Raw genomic sequence first — 27681 nt, 5'->3', positions numbered from 1 at the left:
TCCTGGTGTGGCACTGTAGGATAAGCATTGGACTCATAACTACAAGGTGTGTGGTTCAAACTAAACAAATGCTCCTCCAAAAATCTACACAGCATCGCTATGAGTCAGACAGCCTCAACTGCACTTAACAGCAACAGTAATTATAAACACAGGCTTTGGGATCAGAAATCCTGTGATCAAAACATTACTCTACCAATGATTGACTTTATAACCTTGACAAGGAAACAGAACCTCTCGCTCTTCAGTTTCCTCTTCTGTACAAAGTGGGTCCTGACTTCTGCCCCACAAGGGTGCTCTAAGGCTTGAGTTAGGAAAGGCATGTTAAGAAATTCATCTAGGACCTTGCACAATGTTGGTTGTTGTGATTTTGGCACAACCCAGTCTTCTTTCAAGTTTTATTTCTGTCCTAGAAATAAATTATTTGCCTCCTCAGTTCCTTCTTCATCAAAAAACTAGGCCATGAGTGACACCAGTGAAGGTGGAGGAGTAAGAAACTTCACATTTCTGTCCTCCATAAAAGCAACAGAAAAGTCTTATTTTAAAAATGCCAGTATCCATTTGTTTGGATTTAACAATCAAAAGCTTAAAAGCCCTTATTCAGTAGAAATGGTTGAATCTCAGCAATGAGGGAATAACAATTACTGTGCTGAATCTCAGTGTGTGATTTATTGAATGTAAAACTGATGATCTGTTAAAGGAATTCTCTACATTCTGCCTTTATAAGTAGCAACTTGGTCTTAAAAGCTTTTATATGAGGTGCAACTATTGGTCTCTCCCCATCTGGAGCAAAGAAGAGTGAAGAAAATCAAAGATATTTAGAAACATTTAGTCCAAAGGATTGATGGACCACATAAGCCTCCACCTCCACAACTCTGAGACCAAAAGGACAAGATGGTGACCAGCTACCACTACCTACTTCTCTGAAGGAGATCACAATAGAAGGTCCTGGATGGAGTGGAGAAAAATGTAGGAGAAATTTCAAAATCATAAAAAAGACCAGGCTTACTGTTTCTCTCACAGAGATACTGGGTGACTACATTCCCTAGTTATCCTTTAGGACAGGAAGTGAACTCACCCCATGGCTCAACTTTAAACCAAACAATAGACAGGACAGTAGGGTGAAAGTTAACACCAGGGAGGTACGCACTCGTTAGAATGGTCAACCATGAGAGATCCTGAGAGCATCATGTGTCCAGAGACAAAATTCCGAAGGCAGGAAGGGACAGGAAAGAAGCAGGGAAATGGGAAACCCAGGGAGAAGTGGAATGCGTGTTATCACATTGTGGGAATTGCAGTCAATGTCATGAAACAAAATGTGTATGACTTTCTTATGGAAAATTCAACTGCTCTGTAAACTTTCACCCAAATCACAATAAGCAGTCAAAAAAGAAAAAGAAACTGAAAAATCATCTCTCTGGTAACCACTAGGAAAATAACTAAGAACATATACGGAGAAGGAAGACCGATTCCACATGATTCACTAGAAAACTCAATCACACACACACAAAAAAGGTATTAATGTAGGAACTGCAGAACAAAAAAGAGACAACATAAAACACATAGATAACAAAGTACTGAAGAAATACCTTCTTTTCTAGGAATTAAATTAAATGTAAATTGATTAGACTCTCCAATTAAAAGGCAGAGTTTGAAAGAAGGGATTACAAAATACAATACAACAATATGTAATGACAATACAATATGTGTTAGATTCCATGACACAAATAGGTTGAAAGTAAAAAAAGGTAAAGAGATATTTCATGCAAAGAGTTAACAAACGATAGCCTGGGTGGTTGTACTATTACAAAATAGACTTTTAGACAGAATTGTTACTAGAGACATAAAATGCCATTATAAAATGAATATTGTTGTTAAGTGCCATCAAGTTTGCTACCATTCATAGAAAGCTGCATTGGGTTTCCGAGACTTTGAATCTTCGTGGGAGCAGAAAGTCTCATCTTTTTTCCTGTAGAATAGCTGGTGGGCTCAAACCATGTGCCTTGTGGTTCACAGTCCAGTGCTTATCATATGGAGCCATTGTGCTCCCTATATATAATGGCAAAGGGGTATAAGTCCATCCAGAAGATATAACAATTATAGATACATATACATCCATTGATAGAGCCCCAACATATTTGAAGCAAAATCTGACAGTATTAAAGGATGAAACAGGTGATTCAACAACCATAGTTGGTGATTTTAACACTCCTTTTAAACAGAAGATAAGTCAGTCAGAGAGAGTATCAGTGAGGAAATAGAAGATGTGAACATTAAAAGCTTATTAGACCTAACAGATACACTCAGAGCAGTCCACTTAACAAGAGTAGAGTACACATTCTTCTCACGGGCACATGGAACATTCTCCAACATAGAGCATGCATCGTGCCACCAAACATGTCTTGATAAATTTCAGTGTTTGAAATCATTCTGACCACAATAAAATAAAATTAGAATTGGTAACAAAAGAAAATTGGGAACTTCATAAGTATGTGCAAATTAAACAACGCACTCCTAAATAATCATGGGTCACAGGAAACACAGAGTATAAATAGTAAGATACTTTAAGATAAAAACACAGCATACCAGAACTGATGGGGTATAATGAAAGCAGTAATCAGAGGGAAATTTACTTCAGATGCTTATATTATAAAAAAGGTCTTCAAGCAATAGACTTTCACTTTAAGAAACTAGAAAATAAGTGTCTAACCTAAATCAAGTGTTGTTGTTGCTGTTGTTAAGTGCTGTCAAGTCTGTTTCAATTCATATATAGGGTCCCCCTGTACAGTTTCCAAGAAGCAGCTGGTGAGTTTAAACTGCCAACTTTGCAGTTCAAACCAGCTTTGCAGTCCAGTGAATTAACCCACAGCACCACACAAGGACTCCAAATCAAGTATAAAGACCTAATAAAGAGTGGAAATAAGTGAAATGGAGACTAGAAAAATCATACTGGAAATCAACAAAACCGAAAGACAGGTATTTGAAAAGGTCAACAAACCTTTTAGATAAATCGACAAATGTTTAGCTAAAATGATGAAAAAATAAAGGATTCAAATTACTAAAATCAGAAATGAAACAGAGAACATTACTATTGACTTTACAGACATATAATGGTTTATAAGAAAATATAAAGAACAACTGCATATCAGCAAGTTAGGAAATCTAGATGAAGCAGACAGATTCCTAGAAATATACAGAAGCAATAGAAAATCTAAACAAACCTTTAACATGTAAAGAGATTGAGTTAATAATAAAAAAATAAAAATAAAAAACTAGGACCACAAGGTTTCACTGGTGACTTCTACAAAAAGTTTAAACAATTAACACCAATCTTTCTCAAATTCTTATAAAAATGAGAGGTTGAACACTCCCTAATTCATTCTGTGAGGTCAAGACACCACAGATAGACAAAGACATCATAAGAAAAGAAAACTACAGACCATTATCTTTTATGAATATAAACATAAAAAAATCTTCAACAAAATGCTAGCAAGCTGAATTTAAAAATGTATATAAGAAAGAGTATACACTATGACCAAGTAGCCCAGGAATGCAAAAGTCAATTCATGCAATATACCACATAATAGGATAAAAAGCAAAAGCTACATAATCATCTCAATAGTTGCAGAAAAGCTTTTAGCAAAATACAATATTCTTTCATGATAAAACAAAAAACAAAAATACTGTCAACAAACTAGGAATAGAAGGGAATTTCCTCAACTTAATTAAAGACATCTATAAAAATTCTTCAAGGAGCTCTGGTAGCATTGTGTTTACAAATCGGGCTGCGATCCACAAGGTCAGCAGTTCGAAACTACCAGTCATTCAGCGGGAGAAAGATGAGGCTTTCTGCTCCCGTAAAGATTTACAGCCTCAGAAACCCTGTACAGGGTCGCTATGAGTCAGAACTGACTCCGCGGCACATAACAACAAAAACAATAAAAATTCTGCAGCTAACATTCAGAAACAAGAACAAGGATGTCTGCTCTCGTCACTTCTATTCAACACTGCACAAAAGGTTTTAACTAGAGAAACTAGGAAAGAGAAATAATGTCACGCCCACTTCGAAGGTATCTGCGTGACAAAGGTCGCCGGATTGGAGGCATTGGCTTCAAAGGGAGCAAGCCCCTCGGAGTTGTTCCAGCTAGATTTATAGTCAACCTTTAAATTTCTTGCTTTAATATATATGTGTTTTTCTTGTGCTTCCATAGCAGACCCCTAAATGATGTTGTTTTAATAATCATACCCAACCCCTGTTTTAATAAAGTCGTGCTCTGAGAAGTTGGCAGAAGAATAGAGGTTACAATTAGTTGTGTAGAATTCACATTTAGGTAATGTTTTACAGAGCATTTTGGCCACAATGCATTCACTTGTTTGAAATAAATTGTTAACTTAACATTCACACACAATACTGAAGATAATAGTTAGAACACTAGGAGTTAGAAAAACAGGATATAAGAAAAGATCACATAGGAACATATGATTAACTTGAAACATTATGATGGTATATATTGAAATCAGATAATAAAAAGAATGTTGTGATCACACTTACGTCCTTTCCTTTCCCTCACAATAAAGCAATTATTGTAGCTAGTGAAGCATAAGTAGTCTTAACAGAATATCGTAGAAGAATCATTAAATGTAGATGTTTGACTATAGAACTAAAAGTTTCTGATGTATTTCAAAGAAACTGTGATTACACACATCCCCTGACTATTGTTGTAAAGAAAATAATTACTGATTTTCCGAAACTAGCATTGATTAAACACTTATGTAAGTAGTAAAACGATATAGAAACTATGATCTTAGAGCAATAAGAAGAGACATCTTTGGATGGAAAGAGAGTCTCCGTGAATTCATTCGCCAAATTATTTCCCACCAACAAAGACACCCGTGGGGTCTCACCCCCTCCACTGTAGTGGTTGGTAGTAAAATAAATAAACAGCATTAAAAAGAAACAAGTAAAATAAAATATATGCTTATTTGCAGATGACATGATCTTATATAGAGATTCTTTAACAAAGAATCTGCCCCCCGCCCGAAAAAAAACTGTTGGAGCTAATAAAATCTTTAACAAAGCTGTAAGATAAGATCAAGATACAAAAAGCAGTAGTATTTCCATACACTTGTTGTTGTTGTTGTTAACTGCCATAGAGTCAGTTCTGACTCATAGCGACCCTTTATAGGGGTTCTCGAGGAGCAGTTAGTGGGTCTGAACATCAACACTGTGGTTAACAGTCCAGTGCTTATCTTATAGTACCATACCAAGGAGTCCTTCTACACTGTTGTTGTTAAGTGCCATCAAGTTGCTTCTGACCCATAATAAACCTGTCTTGGGTTTCCAAAGAAAAGCTGATAAGCTTGAACCACCAACTTTGCAGTTCAAACCGACTTTGCAGTCCAGGGCATTAACCCACAGCACCATGCAACGACTCCCCTTCTACACTAATGATGAATAATTTAAAAATAAATCAAGAAAATTATTCCATTTACAAATAGTATAGAAAAGAACACTTCAAAATAAATTTTTACTAGTTAAGTGTAAGACTTTTATACTGAAAATCACACACACAAAATAAAACCTTGTTGAAAAAATTTTTTTTGTGCACAATTAGTATTTGTCTACTTTATCTCACATTAGGAACACCCCTCAGATATTCCCAACCACAAAGTTTCTGTATCAGCTTCCTTATTCATTCCTGGGTTGGGCACCTGCTGTGTGGGTTGGTTAGCTTCTGATGACTTGGCAGGGGCTTCTTTGAAAATCTTGTTGTGAGGCAGATCTGGTGGAGGTGAGGTTGTGAAAGGCAGGTGTGAGGGACCCTAGAGCAAACGTGCTAAGATGGGGACCAACACATTCTTCTAATCTCCCTACAATGCCTTGGTTCCAAGATGTTATTTCTTTTCTTTTCTTCCTTGTTATTGTGAATTAAATGAAGGTTTACAGAACAGATCATCAGCTTTACAGTCAACCAACCATATAGTCAATGATTGTATTCCCCTCAGTGTAACATCACTTAGCCCACTTCCTCCCTGAGAATCTTGTTTCCATGCTACTTTCTTTCCCAACTCTTGTGACTTTTTTCCTTAGGTAAATGCTGCCCTTTGGATCTCGAATGGTTGACCATTCCATTGTGTGGATACATCATTAGTGTTGGGCCCCCTGTCTCTCTGTTACTTAACTGAAAACTGAGCCATGAGAATGAGTTCAGTTCCAGACTTGAAGAGTGACAGAAGGCCATAGTCTTGGGTTGCTCCAGTCTCTTTCTGACTGGTAAGCCTGGTCTTTTGTATATGTGTGTGTGTGTGTGTGTGTGTGTGTGTGTGTGTGTGTGTGTTTTATGATTTTGAGTTTAGGTCTCCATAGCCAAGACCTTTTAATATGATCCCTATAGCTGGGCACCATCTAGTTATTCTGGTCTCATGGTCATGAAGACTGATGTTCACTAGTTCCATTAATCCACTGAACTAATTGATCTCAAGTGTCTTGAATTTTCATCACTTTTCTTTCCTCCAGGAAGAGAGAGACCAATAATTGCATCTTAGATGGCTGGCTGCTCATGCATTTTGTTTTGTTTTATTTTTTTCTATTTTTGCTCATGCATTTTTAAGATCCCAGTCACTGCTCATAAAAGTAAGCACATTGTCTTTGAGGATGATACTATGCCAACGTACCATATCCCCTGAGACTGTGATCCTGAGTCCCTAAGGCCAGCAACTCAGTCCCTCAAGGTATTTAGCAATGTTAAAGAAGTTTTCATAATTTTTCCCCTTGTATGCTCCACCACATTCTAGGTTATGTTTACAGCATAGATAAATACCCATGTACAAATATCCTGCGTCAAAACTTTATATATGTGTAGTATACTTCCAGTCTCTTTCCTATATCCATTCAGGTTGTGTATCTGTCCATGTATTCACCCATAGATTACTGTTAATGCAGAATTGTGTATATAACAGTATTCACCTCTAGTCCTTTTAACTCCTGTGCTCCTCCCAGTATCTTCCCATACCTTTATCATTCTTCTGCCAGTCTCCATCACCCAAGTTAACACATGTCTATCGTCTAACCAGAGGTCTGGTGTGACACTGTAGGATAAGCACTGGACTGCCAACCACAAGGATGGCAGTTCAAATTCACCAGATGCTCCTCAGAAATCCTATGCAGGATCACTATGAGTTGGAACCAACTCAAAGTCTCTTAACAACAAAACAACCCTCTGACCAGTGAATAACTCTCTTCCTTCCCTCCCATTAAAAGACCTAAGTAAACTTTGTTGCTGTTGTTGTTAAGTGATGTTGAGTTGGTTCTGACTCATAGCAACCCTGTGTAGGGTTTCCGAGGAATAGCTGGTGAGTTTGAACCACTGACCTTGCAATTCAAACCTACCTTGCAGTACAATGCTTATCCTACAGCACCATATCAGGACTCCAAAAGAACTAAATAAAGGTGAAAATATCCTATATGCATGGGATGTAAGACATTATTATTAAAATGATTGTTGTTGTTGTTAGGTGCTGTCTAGTCAGTTCAGACATATAGCAACCTTATATAGGGTTTCTAAGGATCAGCTGGTGTGTTTGAACCATAGACCTTGCCTTGAACAGTCCAGTGCTTATTTTATAGCACCATACCAGGACTCCATTAAGATGATGCTGTTGTTGATGGTGGTGTTGTTAAGTGCTGTCTAGTCAGTTCCAACCCTAGTGACCCTGTAGAGGGTTTTCGAAGAACAGCTAGTGGGTTTGAACTGCAGACCTTGCAGTTCAAACTGACCTTGCAGTCCACTGCATTATCCTGCAGTGTCACACCAGAACTCCATTAGGATGATAATGATCCCTAAATTAACCTACAGATTCAAGGCACACACTATCAGAATCCAAGCTGAAGTCTTTGTAGAAATTAACAAGATGATTCTAAAACTCATATGGAGTTTCCAGGGATCCACAATAGCCAAAATAATCCTGAAAAACAAGGATAAAATAGGAGGAAGCAGTCCTTTCAGTTCCATACACAAAGCAATGGTGATCAAGACAGTCTGACACAGGCACAAGGAGAGACATACAGTTTCACAGGATAGAACTGAAGTTCCAGAAATAAACTCACTATCCCCATCTATGGTTAACTGACGTTCAACAAGGGTGCCAAGACCATTCAGTAGAAGAAAGAATTGTCTTTTCAGCAAATGGTGCTGAGACAATTGGACATCCACATGTAAGCAAATGAAAGAGTATCTACTTCAACCACATACGAAATCTAACCCAAAATGGACCAAAGACCTGAATGTAAGACCCAAAGCCATAAAATTCTTAGGAGGAAGCCTAAGTATAGATCATCATCTCCAATTTACTCAGTGGTTTCTTAGATTTAATATCTAATGAGCAAGCAATTAAAAAATAAAAGATTAGACTTTATCAAAATTTAAAATCTTACACACCAAGGACACTATGCACACAATTGTAAACAACATATAGAACAACATGAACTATTTAAAAATCATGTATTTGATAAGAGTCTAGCTTCCAAAATAATATATAAAAATTTGTACCATGCAACAACATAAAGAAAAATGTTCCAACCAATACAAATGGCAAACCAGCACCTGGAAATGTCTTCAGTGTGATTAATCACCAGGGAAATGCATACCAAAACCCCCAGGAGAGATCACTAGTGGATATAATGACCATTGTCATTAAATATTACAGAGTCAGTTCCAACTCATACAGAGATCATGTAGAGGGTTTACACGGCTTTAAATCTTTTAGGGAGAAGAAAGCCTCATCTTTCTCGAATCGTGGGTGCACTTTTTAAAAGAAAAATAAGTAACAAGTACTGTGATGTTGTGGACAAATTGGAGCGTCCGTACCTTGTTGGTGGGAATGTAAAGTGATGCAGCTGCTTTGGAATGCAGTTTGATAGTTCCTCAAGAAGTTAAACAGACAATTACCATTTTGTTGTTGGTGTTGAGAGCTGTCAAGACAGTTCTGAATCATAATGACCTTGTATATGGTTTCAGAGGAGAGGCTGGCGAATTTAAACTGCCAACCTGTGGTTAGCAGTCCAGTGCTTATCCCATAGTGTCACACCAGGATCAGAGGACTCCACATTTCCACTACTGTGTATATGCACAAAAGAATTGAAAACAAGAGCTCAAACAAAAGCTTGTACTAGGGTTTTAATAGTGCTGGTGTGGCACTGTGGGTTAGTGTGCTGGACTGCAAAGTCATTTGAACAACAAAATTGGCAGTTCAAGCTCATCAGATGCTTCTCAGAAACCCTACACAAGGGTCACTATGGGTCAGAACCGACTTGACAGCACTTCACAACAACATCAATTCTCCCAATAGACAAAAGGTGGGACATAATATCCATCAATGGATGAATGGATGAACAATTACATAGCTATATAATGGAACATTATTCAAGCATAAACAGGATATATGTTACATATATGTGTTACTATGTGTGTAAATCTTGAAAACACTTGTTAAATAGAAGAAACCATACGCAAAATCTTACATAGTCCATGATCCCATTTATATGAACCATCCAGAATAGACCAATCAATAGAGACAAAGCATAGATTCGTAGTTGTCAGGGGATGTGGAAAGGAGGAATGGAAGTGGCACTTAACAGGTACAAATTTTCTTTTTTGGGTGACAGAAATGTTCTGGAATTAGATGGTGGATATACTAAAAACCATTGAATTGTATATTTTAAGATGGAAAATTTTATGTTACAAAATTCAATAAACTGCATAAAACACCCAATTATAATATCAGCTGTAATTTAAAAAAAAAAAATGAATAAAGGTGGTTAAAAAAGAAAAAAAAAAAGACACTGCCTTCCCAAGTACGGCTCTCCTTGTCATTCCTATTTTGTATAATCTAATTTCCTCCTTTATATCACTTCTTTCCCACACTATAGGCCAAATATCTTAATTTTGTTTTCAAAAATATACGCTCAAGAAAAGAGAAGAAAGATCCCTTTCCCCAGCCCTTCTTATACAAAAAAAAAAACAGCAACTATACCTGTAGTCTATCTATGTCATTTCCAAACCAAAGATAGGTATCAGCCAATCAGTAGAATTCTCCAGGAAGACAATGTAGTGAATCAGTCCTCAGTACCTACCAAGTCTAAATATTTTTGAGCACTTGCATATCCACAATACTTACTACTACAGTGGAGACCAGGTGTAGCGCTGTGGGTTAATGTTCCAAACTGCAAAGCCATTTGAAATTCCAGGTCAGTGGTTCAAGCTCACCTGCAACTTCTCAGAAACCCTATACAGGGTCACTATGGGTCGGAAACAACTCAACGGCCCTTAACAACAATAACTATGTGGGGGCACATACAATCAAAAGCAGTGGCAATGGCCTTCAGATGCCTATAGTTTTCCTGTGAGTTTGCAAGTTATCAAGAATCAAGATTAATTATTGTCCTCCAGTAACAATTGTTTAAGAAAGTCACATAGCAGAGTTTACTTATCTATATCAAGTAATTTGAAAGACAGCTACCTGGTCGTCCCACAAAAAGAAATTTAAGTTGTCAAGGATTTCACTCCTGAATCAACAGTCAATACCCATGGAAGCAGCAGTCAAGACATACTGCATTAGGCAAATCTGCTGCAAAAGACCTCCTTAAAGATTCAAAAAACAAAGATGACAAAGATGTGCCTGACCCAAGCCATGTCTTTGTATGTGAAATCTGGGCAAAGGAGAAGAAAGACAGATGAAGAATTAATGCATTCAAACTGTGGTGTTGAAAAAGATGTTTGAATATACCATGGACTGCCAAGAATGAACAAACCAGTCTTAGAAGTTGTACAACCAGAACTGTTGACTTGTTTCTACAGTAACATCATCAGGAATTACTAGAGCAGGACATCATGTTTGATAAAGTAGAGGATCAGCAAAAAGAAGGAAGTCCTCAGTGAGGTGGATTGACACAATCACTATAAGGATGTACTCAAACCGACTAACAATCCTGAAGACAGTGCAGAAACAGGAAATGTTTCATTCTGTGATATGTTGAATGGAAACCACTGGACAACAACTAACAACCACATGGACTGACAACCAAATTTCTGGGTTTGACAGGAACAAATAATTTTCTAATAACTAATGTAAGGCCTACCTAATCATGTTTGGAAGGTTTGAAAAACTTAGAGTTACAATTTTTTAGATGGCATCATTATGTATGACTCCCTCTTTGAGGTCAAGATTCAATAATCTAGCTGACTAGCTAAGAGGCTCATTGATAATCACTGTATAAGGAAACCTAGGGCAATGTATTACTAATTAACTATCCCCTGATAGAGGCTATGGAAAAATCAACTTACTTGTTTTATTAATTAAATAACATTGTGTGTCCTGGATTTTTTTGTTTTGTTTTGTTTTGTTTTTGTTTTTTTAACAATGCACTAGAGGAAGAAGAGTTATTCGTGTAGTACAGGAGTGGCTAAGAGCCACTCAGAAAACCCTGACCATGGTAGACATCATTAATTGACCACAATGCCCTTTCCAAATAAGCCCAAGTGTAACTTCAGAATACTTCTTACTTGGCCTCAGCAAGATTGGAATTGGTATGTAAAATGAAATCCACTTGTTGGCCTGGAAAAGACTCTAGCCCACAGGCTCCTAAGTTCTTTTTTAAAGCCCTTGGTTATTTTTAAACTTTTGGCACTTGGATAATCTAAGCTTTTATGAACACAAATTTATGGGGATAAAGACTAATTCAATTAATGTTCAGCTTACTTGTATTAGCATTGTTTAGGGTGCCTCAACCAGTATTTATACATTGGTAGGTAACTAATATAAATTTATACTTGTGCCATAAGGGTAAAGTTTCAATAACTTCACAATAGCCACATCTATTATATTTCTCAAGAGAAACAAGTGAGGGTGAGAGAGGAGATAGCTGAGGAGGGGGGTAGATTGTGGAAGAGGGGAAAGGCAGAAATGAGTGAGAAGCAGAAAGGGAAAGAGGCTAGTGGAGCACAGAAGCCCTGAAGTCGACAGTAGGGGCCTCGCTGGCACTTACTTGGGATACTTGAAGGCCATTAGGCATCACCCATACTTTCCCACAATGCTCTAGGCCATGACCAGGCCATCAGCACTTCCTGAGAGAAGGTGCCACTGATCAAAGCACAGGCACTTCACTGCTCCCTCATGGCTGCTGAGAGTCTACAAAGAAGAATGCATGGGTTTCAGTCCACTTTCTCCAAAGCTGGAGACTTCTTTAGATGCACTGAAAATCCACACTCCAGAGATCCATGTCTGCCACTTCCCTAAGCTGAATTCACTTTGGCTCACAGACCAGTGGAGTCCAAGTCTCCTCACCAGATATCTCTCTCCAGTTAAAGAGGACTGGGTCTCTGACCTAGGCAGGCCTCATCTTCCTGAAGCACCAGATAACATTAGAAATGACCACCCTCAGCCACAAATAGTTCAGAGAATAAAATGTGCTTCCCCAGTCCCTTGTCAGGAATTGGAACGGCACCAGGGGTGTCCTTGTACCAGTGGCAACTGCTGGTTAGACCACAGTAACAACAAGATTGGTAGGAAAAGTCCAGAACCCAAGCCAGCAGCTTTCTCAGTGAGGGCCTGTGTTCCTGGCACAAATGCTATCTCATTACCACCTGCAAGGGCCAGGGAGTGCAAATGCAACAAGACTATATCATTTGTGTGTGTGTGAACATTTAATCACATTCTAGACAGTCAGTATACTCTTCTCATTAGAGTAAGGAGAGAAAAGCAAGGTTTTGTCCTTCCACAGGCTCCATTCTAGTATCAGAGTGGAATATTCAGGAGAAGAAAAAGATATTTGACCTCTGCTTCTCTTTAAAATGGAGCCCTGGTCATGCCATGGGTTAGATATTGCAAGGTTGCCAGTTCAAACCCACCAGCTGCTCCATGGGAGAAAAAAAAATGAGACGTCTGATTCCATAAAGATTTATAGTTTCAGTTGCTGTTAAGTCGGAATCAACTTGATGGCAGTGGGTTTGGGTTTGGGTTTGGGTTTGGGTTTGGATCTTTAAGAGACCCTGGGACCACACACTGTACTCTGTGGGAGTCCAGCTCTCACAGGGTAATGGGACACTAGATGAGATGCAGAATCAGCGAAAGTGAAAGTAATTGAGGAGTCTCAGCTTAGTTGGCTGATGGGGCTTTCAACAGTTTGTCTGACTGTCTGTCTTCTTTTCTCTCTCTCTCTACCTCGGCTCAGCAAGTCTTTATTTTTATACTTAAAATTACACAATGCATAATGATTTGATACCTTGATTTTCCCTTGAATTATTACACAGTTTTATTCATAACATTCCTTCACCCTGTGATTATACAACCTTAACCTTAACAAAAGTATTTCTGTGATGTCCAAACTGACCTTTCCATATCCCGTTTATTTTTCAACCATTTTGACATCATCTATTCTCCTACATAAGTGATAAATTGTTTCTTTTTATTCCCACTAAAAGATTAAGTTAAAACTTACACAAATCATTTCCACTTCTCAGACCCCTGATTACATTGTTTTAGTAATATAAGTTTTTATTAATCATCAATGCCTACACTACTTTATGGTTTCTACTAACTATCAATCTTCTATCCTACATAATGTACTACTTTTTCATAGTAAAAGTATTACTAACGTCTGCTTAATTATTTTGTTTTTCTAGAGTATTCATTAAATTGCTTGACCACAGTGTTCTTATATTTCTTTCTTTTGAGGCTGTGATGCATAAGGCCCAACTTGGCTAATTGCTGCAGGAAATGTAGATTATTAAGTTTAGACTACTTTTAACTTATGTTCACTATTCTCTGCTTATTTACATAGGTGCCTGTATGTCATAGTGGGGGTTTGTGGATTCTGGCTGGTAATTGATTGTGGTGAGGTCTATAGGGGTCAGTCAATTTTACTTTAGTTTGTTATCTGCTTTTGTGAGCTCATAAATGCCGTCACTTTGTACTTAGGTTTCCTGTGAAAGGGAGTAGCTCATGCAATTCCCTTTGAATTCAACCCACTGAAGCTGAAACAATTGTTGCCAGACCGGTTTCTTCCTAAGGTTTGCAGAGCTCACAGTAAAAGCTGTGAATATGGCAATATTATATATTTTTACCAGTGAATTCAGAGTTTTCCTAAAGAGGAGATAGAGGATGCTCCTCCTGAGAATCATCTGCTTTGCATGATGTTTCTCCTTCTGCCGGGACTGTGTCAAACAGCAGAAGTGGTGGAACCACTCCCCGCAGTACCCAGACAGCAATTTTGCTCTACCAGTTCTATGACAACATGGCTCATGACATGGGTGGGTTGGCTGATGATCGCCTGACCCTCCACAAGTCTTTGACAGTCATCTACTTCAGTTCTCACATCTTCATCTTCTGGTTCCTGTAACTCTGTAACTAGTTCCTATGGGATGACCTGAGGAGTCTCATGGGAGAGATCAGCAGTCTCCTGCAGCCAGCCCTCTCACCTTTACCAGTTGGGCAGTGGCAATGTTCCACATCTTGACCATCCCTCGCTCACAGCTGCTCACAATGTAGTTGTCATTGATCCTGGTGGCCAAGATGGGGTCTTTGTGTTTAAATGTCTTCAGGCACTTCCCTGTGTCTATATCCCACACTGAAGAGGAGAGAGAGTAAGGGAAGAAGTGGAGAATGGGGCCAATTACAACCAAGTCGGCTCCCCATCCCAGAAACCAAGACTAGTAAAGCCTATCCAGGCAGAGCCCAACAGGCTTTCCCCTGGGTGAGCTCGCTCAACAGCTCATCCACCTGCAGCTCAGAGCTCCTGACCAGAGGAGGACAAAAGACCAGGCTCTAACCCTGAACTCAGCAATGGCCTGAACAGATGTTTCTAATAATTCTTTTCCTCAAGCCTGAAAGAAGGAGTCCTAAATAGTGCAAATGGTTAAGTGTTCAGCTCCTAACTGAAAGGTTGCAGGTTCAAGTTCTCCCAGAGGTACCTTGGAAGAAAGTCCTGGTGATTCTGTTTCCAAAATAATCCACCACAGTTTCCAAAAAATGAAGCATAGTTCTACATAGAATCGCCATGAGTCAAAGCTGATTTCATGGAAACTAGTTGACTTTTTTTTTTTTAAAAATAAATGAATTACTACACATTCTTTTCTGTTGACTTTTTTTTTTTTTTTTTAATGGAGATAAATGTGGAATAAAACTTCAAATTCTTAAAAGAATCCAAACTTACTGAACTTTCAGGGCAGGAGGAGACCCTGAGATAGGTATTGAGTTGCTCCTTTGCACTGAGAATATCCCTTGAAATCACCTTTGAATCAAGCAGCAAATTGAACACAAAGAATAAGGATTGTCACCCTTGAGTATTGCATTAAAACAAACAAACAAAAAACAAACTCTAAGACCAAAATTTCAACAACTATTTTAAAGCATAAATGAGAAAGTTGGGGGGCTGCTTTTGGAGGGGAAGGTATGTGAAACAACTAAAACAGAAAAATGAGAATGTTGTGGAAAGATGACGACTGTAACCGATATCACTGACCATTATGTCTAGAAACTATGGAACAGGAATGGGTTTTGCTGTCTAGATTTTCACCAAAAATAAAATGAAATGATAAAATAAAAATTTTAAATATTAAAATCTTGATTACTGAGACCTTTGGCACTCCCTTAAATTTCTACCCTAGACAAGGATCTAAAGGGTTTAATGTTAGACCCAAGCCGCTGATGGCCCACAGGATTCTCCCAACAGACTTGAGGGCCTTGTCTGCCTTTCCATCACCAAACCTCACCCAAGTAGTTTTGATCCTTTCTGCTCCACTCCTTAAAGCATTTACAGCAATTCGATATTCATTCAGGTCAAAGAGAGAGAAGATGTAAGAAATCACATTTCTAAACCAGGTCTCTGTGTTTGAGTGTGTAACACCACTTCACTATACCTCTCCCACATCTTTCTCTTCCACTTTTCCCTGACATACAGTGGCTTCGATCTCTTGCTTATCTTCTCTTCTCTCATACACACACACAAGAGGGCTTCAAAAAGTTCATGGAAAAGTGGCGTTCAAAGATAATGGAATTTGTCCACAAACTTTTTTAAGCCTCCTTGTATCCTTTTTAAAGTGTGCAATTCAATGGTATTAATTACGTTTGCTCTACTGTGCAAGTTGTCGTCTCTGAATCATGACAAATCCATGTGTTTCAGAGTAGCACTGTGCTCCATAGGTTTTCAATGGCTGGTTTTTTAAAAGTAGATCACTCAACTTTTCTTCTGAGGGGCCTCTGAGTGGAATTAAACCATCAACCCTTTGGTTAGTAGCAAGCTTGTTAACTATTTGCACCACCCAGGGACTTTAGGTTCAATTCTTGGCCAGTGACCCTCGTGAACAATCACTTCATCTGTCAGGGCAGGCTAGCATGTTGCTCTAAGGCTGAAGAGATTTCAGTGGAGTTTCTAGACTAAAACAGACTAAGAAGAAAGGTCTAGAAATCTGCTGAAATGAAAACCTTATGGATATCAATGCAACATGTAACCTGCAACAGATCAGAGGGATGCGGTATTTCATTCAGTTTTGCACGGAATTGTCATGATTTGGGGCCAACTCCATGGCAGCTGACAACATCAACTAAGTCATGGCACCATAAGCACCATCCATCTCCAAATTTTCCCATCACCTTTAAAGAAGCCCAGGGCATCTTCAACAGTGACTACCTCTTCCCCTTTCCAACCTGCCTCTGATAACCAATAATGCACTTTAGTCTCTATGCAATTGCCTACTTAGACTCTTTTCACTCTTTCTGCCTGCAGTTCTAGGGAGATGTCATCCACACCTGTGGCTTCCATCATTCATTTGAATTGAAAACTACCAAGGTCAACCTGTCTGGGATCCCAGGCAGGTATCTCCATTCCTATATATGTCTGCTGGAAATCCTCCCTTGGATGCTCTCTGGAATCTTGTACTCATGTACCAGTTTTCTATGCTTACTGAAACACATTACTATAAATTTAGTGGAGTATAACAACACACATTTATTATTCTACAGAAGTCTGACATGGATCTCAGAGGGCTCAAATCAAAGTGTCAGCAAGAGTGTCTTCCTTTCTGAAGGTCTTAAAGGAAAATGTATTTCCTTGTCCTTTCTAGTGTCTAGATGTCACCTGTATTCCTGGGCTTATGGCCCCCTTTCTACAGCTCCGCAGTCAGCAACATTCTTGCATTGTCACATCTTCTTTTGATCACAGTCAGAAAAGTTTCTCTGTTTTTAAAGATCCTTATGATTACACCTGGTGTGGCATTGTGGGCTAATGCATCAGACTGTAAAGTCGTTTGAACTGCAATGTCAGTGGTTCAAGCTCACCAGCAGCTCCTTGGAAAACCCTATACAGGGTCACTATGAGTCAGAATCGACTTGATGGCACTTAACAACAACAAATTATTACATTAGGTTTACTCAGATTATCAAGGAGTATCTCCATGTTGTTGTTACTGCTATGTGCCATTGAGTCAATTCTGATTCATAGCAATGCTGTATCAGGTTTCTGAGAGTGGCTGGTGGGTTTGAACTGTTGACCTTGTGGTTACTAATCCAGTGATTATCCTACAGTACCACCTTAAATTAATGACACCTGTAAAGTCCTTTTTGCCATGTAAGATAACATAGTCACAAACTCTAAGGATTAGAATGTGCACCTCTTGAGGGTATGAGGCATTATTCTGCCTACCACAGTCTAACAAGGCAATCACCTCTCTTCTTATAATTCACCATACCCTGCTCTTCCCCTGTGGTCCCTGTGTCCACTAATGGCCTTGTCTAATACACAGTGACCTGGATTAAAAGCTCGGGCTCGTCATCTCTCACTCATATTCAACTGACCGTTTTGTTGTTTTCCATTTGATCGTTCAATTGATGGTTTCAGGTGCCAGAGAGTCAACTGTAACACATGGAGACTCCATGGACAAGAGAAGGAAACTTTGCCATATTCACTGACAAACAGGTTGTAGAACTGGTGGTTAAATTCTGCCAATTCTCCTGATAGAAATCTCCTTCCAGTCTGGGCCATCTATTTATTGTAAAGACATCCATCTGAGTCTCTTCACACTTTCCTATTTTCAGATGCTCTGAAGACACTAGAGCAGTTTTTCAGACAGAAAAGTGTCTTAACTTGTTAGCTGCCTCCTGATAGCCACCCCTCACCAAATTCTCCCTCCATATTATCACTAGAGTTATCTTTTGAAAGTACACATTCAATTGTTTCCATTCCAGCTTAGAGTTTATTTTTAGTTCCTCAGGTGCTTTAAGATAAAGTTCAACTTCCTACCATGATGCAGAAGGCCCTTTACAGTCTGGCTCTAAATGGACTTACCAGTCTTATCACCAACAACACACACTGCAGTCCAGTCACACCAAACAACGGGAACAACCCTGAGCACACTGTTTTCTTAACCTTCTGTGCAATGTTGTCTGAGCTTGAAATGCCCTACCAGCTCCTTCTTCTCTGATTGTAAAATGCATCATTCTCAAGATGTTGTTGTTGTTAAGTGCTGTTGAGTTGGTTCCAACTCACAAAGACCCTACATAGAGTTTCTGCAGAGCTGCTAGTGGACTTGAACTGCCATCCTTGAGATCAGAAATCCAGTGTTTATCCTACAGAGGCACACCAAGACTCAAATTCTCAAGTGTTGTTGTAGTTAAGTGCTGACAAGTCAATTTCAACTCATAGCTACTCTGTAGAGGGTTTTTATGGATAGCTTGTGGGTCTGAACCACCAACCTTATGGTTTTCAGTCCAATAGCACTCAAATAGTAATATATGGGGGCTTCAAAAAGTCTGTGGAAAATGGAATTAAAAGACAATGGAATTTTCTCATGAAATTTTGAAGGCACCCTGTCTGTGGTGCTTTCCTCAATTTTCTCACATTTGTTTGGTGCCTCAGATCTCTGCATGTGTTTAAGAGAACATTATTTATGGTTAGACATCTGGTTCAACTCCTAATCTGACTCATTGGTTCTAACTCATAATGACCCTGTACAGTGTTTTTGAGGAGTGGCTTGGGAGCTTGAACTGCTGACCTTGTGGTTCAAACTGACCTTGCAGACCAGCGCATGAACCCACATCACCACACCAGGACTCCACAGCAGCTTTGATTTGAGGCAACTTGCTTATTCCTCTGCATCCAGGTGACGTGATAGTACAGCAATGGAGCACTTGACTGTTAACCACAAGGCCAGTGATTTGAACCCACCAGCCACTTCCCCAGGGGAAATCTGCTTCCATACAGATTACAACCTTGGAAATATTATGGGACAGTTTGATTCGGTCATACAGGGTCACTGTGAATTGGAATCAACTTGACAGCAACCGGTTTCTCTGCATCCACCTCATGGAGTTCTTGAGAGAGATAAATAAGTTAATATATGTAGAATACCTGTCAAAGTTAGTACTCAATAAATGACAGGTGTTTGTGTATATTTGCATATCTCTCTGTTGGGAGACTGTGAGCCTCCTGAGAAAACAAAATGTCATATCAAAAGAGCCATTATCTCATATTCATTTCCACCCCCAAAGGCTAGCATAATGAATAAATGAATTGGTGAACTAATGGATGAATGAACAGGAAGAATAAGTTGCTACCTATAGAAATGAGCAAAAGTGGCTTTGCAGGATAAGCCCTGGACTCCAAACCCCAAGGTCAGCAGTTTGAGCCCACTAGTCACTCCTTAGGAGAAAAATGAGGCTTTCTGCTACAGCAAAGATTTATGGCCTTGGAAACCCTATACAGTGTCGCTGTGAATCAGAATTGACCTGATGGTACTTAAAACAAAAATAGAAATGAGCAAGCCTATGAAAATTTTGGAAATCCACAGATTTAAGGAAACTTCTTAGAAAGCTTAAGACATTTCTTTCTCACCTTTCACCTGGCAATCTCTTGCTCCAGATACGAGCTTGTTCTTATATAAATCCATGCAACTGATGGTACCCCGGTGGCCATTGAAGATTCATATGCAAGTCCCACTTGTCAGATCCCAGTATCTGCAGAAATCAGACCAAATAATGTTTTGAGAATTTCTGAGGACCCAAGGAATCATACTGTATACAATTCATTTATATCAACATGTAATCGGTTGGCAGCAAAGTTTCATGATTAAGTTTAAAGTCAGAGACCTAGATTTGATCCTAGATGCAAGACAGATTAGTAGATAAAGCTTCAGAAATTTATTACATTTCCATGTAAGTTTCAATTACAATAGTAATTGCTTCATATGGTTTTAAAAGAAGAATGCAATGCACTAATGTAGTAATTCTCATCGAGGGTGATCCTCTCTAGGGGACATTTAACAATGTCTGGAAACATTTTGGTTGTCAGAGTGCGGAAGGGGTGCTGATGTTGTAGAGAGACCACAAATGCTTTTAAATATCACGCAATTCACAGGACAGCCCTCATGACAAAGCAGTCTCTAACTCCCAGTGTCAATATTGCCAACGTTGAGAAATATAGCACAAATGCATGTAACCATAGAGCAGCCGCTAACGTGTAGGATATCCTTGGTAAATGGTGATGGTATTAGGTGGAAAAGTCCGTGGAAATGACTACCAAATTTACAATTCATGACATTGAATCAATGCTGATCTTCAAAGAACAACATACTAATATTCTGGTAGTGTACTGGATTACAAATTGGACTGCTAACTGCAAGGTCAGAAGTTTGAATCCATCTGCTGTTCTACAGGGGAAAAGATGAGGCTTTGTGTTCCCAAAAATATTTACACCCTAGACAACTCTATACAAACAGGGTCAATACAAGTCGGAACCAACTTCACGGCACACAATCACCCCCACCACAGTCACTTAGATTCAAAATCCTTTATGCCTATCTCTAAAGCATACATAGAAGTCCTGATGTAGCATTCTAGGATAAGTACTGGACTGCAAACCACAGATCAATGGTTCAAATCAACCAGCTGCTACTAGAAAACCAACCGCATATGCTATGGGGATGCTGTGAGTTGGAAGCAACTCAACAGTCCACAAGAACAACAAAACATATCTAGGAGATATACAGGAACAAGTTTAAGTTCTGCTATTCTTTTTTTATATAAGAAAACGTCTGTTCAGTCTCTCAGCTGTCATTGATATAAACTTCCACTGCAGACAGACTGCTTTTGTGATATGGCATGTCAAGATAAAGTGTGCTCTGGAGCCAACCTACCTGAATCCAAACCCAGGTCCTTCACTAACTAGCTGTGTAGTCTTGGGTGAGTCACTGAACTACTCTACACCTCAGCTTTCTCATATTGCTATTTGTTGGTTCCAACTCATAGCAACTCTGTCCAGAACTAAACTCTGCCCGGACCTGCACCATCCTCACAACTGTTGTTACATTTAAGTCCATTGCTGATGCCACTGTGTCAATCCATTTTGTTGGGGGGGTCTTCCTCTTTTTTGCTGACCCTCCATTTTTCCCTGAATGACATAGGAATATATTGGAATGTCAATCTGTACATTGGAAATAAGAATAGTACTTACCTCAGAATTATTGTGAGGCTTCTCACATTATAAGATACTACCAGAGAAGAATGGATGCTTTTGAGTTATGGTGTTGGAGGAGAATATTGAAAGTGCCATGGGCTGCCAAAAGAACCAAAATATCTGTGTTGGAAGAAGTACAGTCAGAGTGTTCCTTGGAGGCCAGAATGGCCAAACTTTGTCTCTCATACTTCAGACATATTGATGTTGTTGTTGTTGTTGTTGTCAGGTGCCATCGAGTCGGAACCGACTCATAGGTACAGATTTCTTAGAAGTACAATTAAGTGTTCTGGAATACTCATACTTCTCAATGTTGTCCATAGCTTGTCATGATCCACACAATCGAAGGCCTTTGCATAGTCAATAAAGCACAATTAAACATCCTTCTGATATTCTCTGCTTTCAGCTAAGATCCATCGGACATCAGCAATGATATCTCTCGTTCCACGGCCTCTTCTGAATCCAGCTTGAACCTCTGGAAGTTGTCTGTCAATGTATGATTGCAGCCGTTTCTGTATTACCTTTAGCAAAACTTTGCTCGCTTGAGATATCAAAGAGATTGTCCGATGATTGCCGCATTCCATTGGGTCACCTCTCTTTGGAATGGGCACAAATATTGATCTCTTCCAATCAGTCGGCCAGACAGTTGTCTTCCAAATTTCTTTGCAGAGATGAGCGAGTGCCTCCTGTGCTGCCTCACTTTCCTGAAAGATTTCAAATTTTATTCATACATATTGATACATATTGATAGGAGGGACCAATCGCTGGAGAAGGATATCATGTTTGGTACGGTGAAGGGTCAGAGAAAAAGAGGAAGACCCTCAGTGAGATGGATTGACAAAGTGGCAGCGTCAATGGGCTCAAGTGTGGCAACAATTGTGAGGTTGGCCCAGGATCAGGTAGTGTTTCATTCTCTTGTGCATAGGGTCTCTATGAGTCAGTACCAATTCAATGGCATCTAACACAAACAACAAATATTTTCCTCATTGGATATGTTAAGCTTTCCCTTCTAATATTCCTAGAGTCCCTACATGGTGCAAGTGGTAATGCATTTGATAGCTATCAGAAAGGTCAACTCAACAGTGACTGATGGTTCTAATATTCCCTAAGGTCCCACAGTCTTACTAGTGTCTGGTGTGGACTCTAAGATTATCATTGTACTGCTAACCACAAGGCTGGGAATGCACTCAATGGCATTCATCAACAATAACTATGCAGACACATTACATTGAATGAGGTTTCAGTGATGAGAAAGAAAGCATATTTTGAATTTCTATTTCTAGCAAGGTGATAGACCAAGTGTCCAGGTTGAATTCCTTGATGAGTACAGAAAAGGAATTTGACAAGAGCTTTTAAAAATTAGGAATAGAAGGAACATCCTTGATTTAACAAAATCTTCACACACTATAAACATTGTGCTTAATGGAGAAATTGCAGGCATATGCCCTTTAAGAAGGGAAGCAGAATAAAGCCCACAGTCACTGTTATAGTTTAGTACGCTAGTGGAAGACCTATATAAAGCTATAAGAAGAGATCAATTTAATAGTAGTGTAAGTATTGTTGTTGTTGTTAATTGCTGTCGAGTCAGTTCTGACTCATAGGCACCCTGTATAGGGTTTCCAAGGAGCAGCTGGTGAATGTGAACCACTGACTTCATGGTTCAAACCAACCTTGCGGTCCAGTGCTTATCCTACAGCACCACACCAAGACTCCAGTATTAGAAAGGAAGTTATATATTGTCATTATTTACAGGTGATAAGATTGTTGCTGCTATTGTTAAGTGCTGTTGAGTTGGTTCTGACTCATGGTGACCCTGTATAGAATTTCCAAGGAGGGACTGGAGGATTTGAGCCACTAACCTGTGGTTGGCAGTCTAGTGCTGATTGTTGTTTTAGTTGCTAAGTGCCATCAAGTCAGTTCTAGTTCATAGCAACCCTAAGGAGCAGCTAGTGAGTTTGAACCACTGACCTTGCACTTCAAACAACCTTGTGGTCTGGTGCTTATCCTACAGCACCACACCAGAACTAGTGCTGACTACCTACATAGAAATACCAAAGCCACACACAGAATTATAAAGAGAGATTGGCAAGGTTTCTACATACACAATCAACCTACAAAAATCAATAGCATTTCTTATGTCAGCAATAACCAATTCAAAAACATAATGAAAATAATATATCATTCACAACAACAGTAAAATGATATAGCTTATAGACATTAACTAAGGATACACAAGAGCTCTATAAAGAAAATACTAAAGCTCAAAGAAAGGACAAAAAGGATGATCCAACTGCAAGTGTTCCCCAAATATATCTATAAATTCAGTGCAACCCCAATAAAAAGTCTAGTTAGATTTTCTGAAAAGTTGATAAGCTTATTCCAAAAACCCAAAAAGCATATACAATAGCTAAGTAACAGAAAAAAAGGCAGGCTTGCCCAATATCATATGTTAAAGCATCCTCCAAATGCACAGCTGAAAAACAAAACAAGTAGAAAATTTAAAAAACGGGTGGTTTTGGTAGGAGAACAGAAAAATAGAACAGTAGAATCAAATGGAGAGCTCAAAAGACATTCTTATGTATATAAGAGACATTACCATGCCATCATGTTGGCTCATAAATCCATGAGAAAAATGATATGCCATTTAGTAGCTTTGGTTTATGGGGAAAAGTACTCACTTTGTTTAAAATTAAATAAATAAAATAGAAACAACCGAACACCACATACAAAGTTGGAATACAAATAGATTAAAAAACTGAATGTGAAACTATAACATATAAAATACAATGTTGGAATATATCTTTGTAACCTTTAAGTGGAAAGGAACACAGACATGATGCAGAAAAACTGATAAACTGAAAACTTTGATTACACCAATACGAGGAATCTTTGTTTAACAAAGAGCATTATGAACAAAGTTAATAAACTGATGAAAGAATAGCTGATATTTGCAATGCTAAAACTGACAAGGCATTAATATCTAGAATATACAAGTCACTGCAAATCAGTAATAAAAATGAAAGTCTTTCAATAGAAAATGGACAAAGGTTATTGTGTAAGCAAATCCCAAAACAGAGGCATTTGGCACAATTAAATGTCTGTCCCAGAACTAAAACTGAAGCCCCATTTTAAAAATTAAGCTTCAGCTAGTCCTGAAACCTTCACTTCTGTTGTTCTTAAAAGACAGTATTTATCAAAGTTTAACTGCTTGTAACAACAATGTGTGAGCAGCGTGTTTTATGTAGACATGTGTCAGAAAGTTAGAATTGATAATATCAAGTAAAGATGAAGCTGTGCAACTATCTCCTGACTCTGTAACAAAAGATGAGTTCAACGTCAATATTCAGCAGAGGTCCCCAAACAACTAAAAACAAAACACGTAAAAATAGGAGGCAGGGCTTGATAGTGGCTTGCGTGGAGTTGCAGTGAAGTTTGTCATCAGTAATAACACAGAATACCAGGCAAAGCAGATCCAGGGCATAGCTCCAAAACTCAGAACCACAGAGATAGGAATATGTTAAAGGTTTGAAGGCTTGTAGCCTGTGGATTTGGAGCGGAAGTAAAAAAATCATGTACATTTGAATCTGCCAGGCTGGGCTCAGAGGCCCGGAGCCAACATCCTGGGTGAGATTAAAAGGCAAGTTGAAACGGGGAACAGAAACATGATGGAAAAACACTGTGGGGACCTTTGGACAAAGGTGGACAATATACTTTGTCAGTTTTGCTTTGTTCTAATGTTTTTTTTTTTTTTTTTTTTTTTTTGTATCTGGTAATTGGCATGCCCACTGTTTGCCCACCTCCATTCTGGTGAGTACAGGGAGAGCCTGAACCATGTGATGGATTCTTCTGCCATGCATGCACACAGATACTCAGCCTAAGCGCAGGCCCTGAACTTTTATTATTTATTTCTTTTTTATTCTGTTTTTTAACATGGGAAAGAGAAGGAAAGGGATGTAGAGAGGTAAAGACAGTTTTAAAGCAAAACAGGCCAAAGGTTGGATTGGAGCCTGAGGTGAAGCATAACAACCAACACTGGCAACTTGGAATCTTTCAGGCAACTTTGAAGTCAGGAACCTGAAGAGAGGACATTAAAATCATAATCATATTAGGCTACAGATTTAAAAAAAATTTTTTTCCTTCTTTTTCTTCTCTCCCTCCTCTCCCTTTTCTGTGATTAGAGACTGCAGCATTCAGTCTTGTTTTTATCGTTCCTGCTTTTTAGTCTTTTATTTTTCTTTCTCTCATTTTTTTTTTCTTTTTTCTGGTGTTGTTTTGCTGCTATATGACCCCCTTCTGCCTTTGGAAGACTCTTTGTCTCCATGTATTACATAAGAAGGGTCAGCAACTGCTGCCATATAGCCAAGCTACAATCACACTCTATAAAACACCAAAACCCAGGCAAGAACAAATACCAACTGCCATATGCCTGGGAAACAGACAACACCTGTGAAAATGACTGAGTTAAACAATAAGAAGAATGAAAAGGGAAGCCCACATCCTGATCACATCTTTCTGGAAGCAACCAGAAAGCATAAAAAATTATCAAAACACACACTCAAGTATTAAGGCCACAGATAAAAATTAAACATGTCCAAGAAGCAAAAGCAGATAACCATATCAGCACATGTCCAGAAACAAGATAACATTTTTGAGACAAATGACCTAGAAGTAGACCTGGATTCCATTCTGGAAGGAAGGTAGACCTTGGAAATGCCTGAGAAAGAATTCAGAAAAATGATTATAAAATGTTTCAAAATACTTTACAATGGAGTTGGAAAAAAAAAAAAAAAGGAAGAAGTCAAGAAAGTGCTACAGAAACAATGAAATAAGATAGATACAGCAATGGAAACTATTTCAAAACCTACAGAAAAAGGTCCAAATGATCAATAACAAAATAATAGAAATAGAGAGCACTCTGAAAGGACAGAGGAGTAGAATAGGTGAGATGGAAGGCAGAACCAGTGAGCTGGAAGACAAATTTCTCATTCCTCTAATATAGAAGAACAAACACAAAAAAAGGATAAAAAATTCTGAGGAAGGTCTAAGATTCATGTTGGACAACATGAAGAGGAATAACTTAAGAATTATCAGCATTCCAGAACAATAAGAATCCCACAAGTCCACAGAGGAAACAGCTGAAGAATTGCTGGAAGAAAATTTCTCTAACATCCTGAGAAGTGAAAAGATAAACATTCAAGAATCTCAATGAACTCCATGAAGGATAGGCCCCAAAAGAAAATCACCATGGCATATCATAGGCAAGCTTTCCAAAATCAAAGATAAAGAGACACTTCTGAAAGCAGCCAGGGAAAACAGAAGTGTCACATACAAAGGCAAGCAAGTCAGATTAAGCTTGGATCTCTCAGCAGAAACCAAGCAAGCAAGAAGGCAATCGGAAGACATATATAAGACCCTGAAAGAAAAAAATCTTTTATCCAAGAATCTTTTATCCAGCAAAGTAATCAATAAAATATGATGGTGTAATCAAAACATTCCAGGATAAACAGAAGCTAATGGATTTTGTACTACAAAACATCCTAAAGGGGGTTCTGTGGACTGAGAACCAACAAGAAGATACAACAACCAGAGATTGAAGGACTTGATAGCATCTCCCTGAAAAAAAGTCAACAGAAGGAAGAGTTGTTAACAGGACAAAACTATAAGAACAAACTTAGAAAATCTGGGAGGTCAGTATATGATCAAAATGAGTACAATATAAAAGAAGGTAAACACATAGGAACAGAGATCCGGATAGTGAGAAGGTCAGGTAGAATAAAATAGACTGCACTAAATGAAGAGAAAAGTTAATGGACTGTAAGGCAACCTCAAAGAAAATTAACACTTCACAACATATCAAGAGAATGAAAATCCAAGAAGAAAATGGAAACATTAAAACTATGAGGAAACTCACAAGAAAGAACAAAAAATCATGGACTTAATAAAAGAAGACAAACAGAACAAAGAAGAAGCAACACCACACACACACACACAAAAAAACAACACAACAAAATGGTAGCAATTAATCAATATCTATCAATAATTAAACTGAACATAAATGGAATAAATGCACCTGTTAAGAGACAGAGGGTGGCAGAAAGCATAAGAAATCAAGATCCATCAATATGCTGTTACCAAGAGACACATCTCACACATAGTGACAAAAAAAGATTAAAAGTCAAGGATGG

At 38.6% G+C, this 27681-nt stretch overlaps 1 pseudogene; it reads right to left on the bottom strand.

The window, feature by feature from the left end:
* The window catches only part of LOC102834788, an 88136-nt pseudogene that overhangs the window by 28897 nt on the left and 31558 nt on the right, over positions 1 to 27681 (bottom strand).

Source organism: Chrysochloris asiatica, unplaced genomic scaffold (assembly GCF_000296735.1).
Source record: "Chrysochloris asiatica unplaced genomic scaffold, ChrAsi1.0 scaffold00323, whole genome shotgun sequence".
Lineage (NCBI taxonomy): Eukaryota > Metazoa > Chordata > Mammalia > Afrosoricida > Chrysochloridae > Chrysochloris > Chrysochloris asiatica.
The sequence above is the reverse complement of the archived record's forward strand: the minus strand, read 5'-3'. Positions and strand labels throughout refer to the sequence as shown.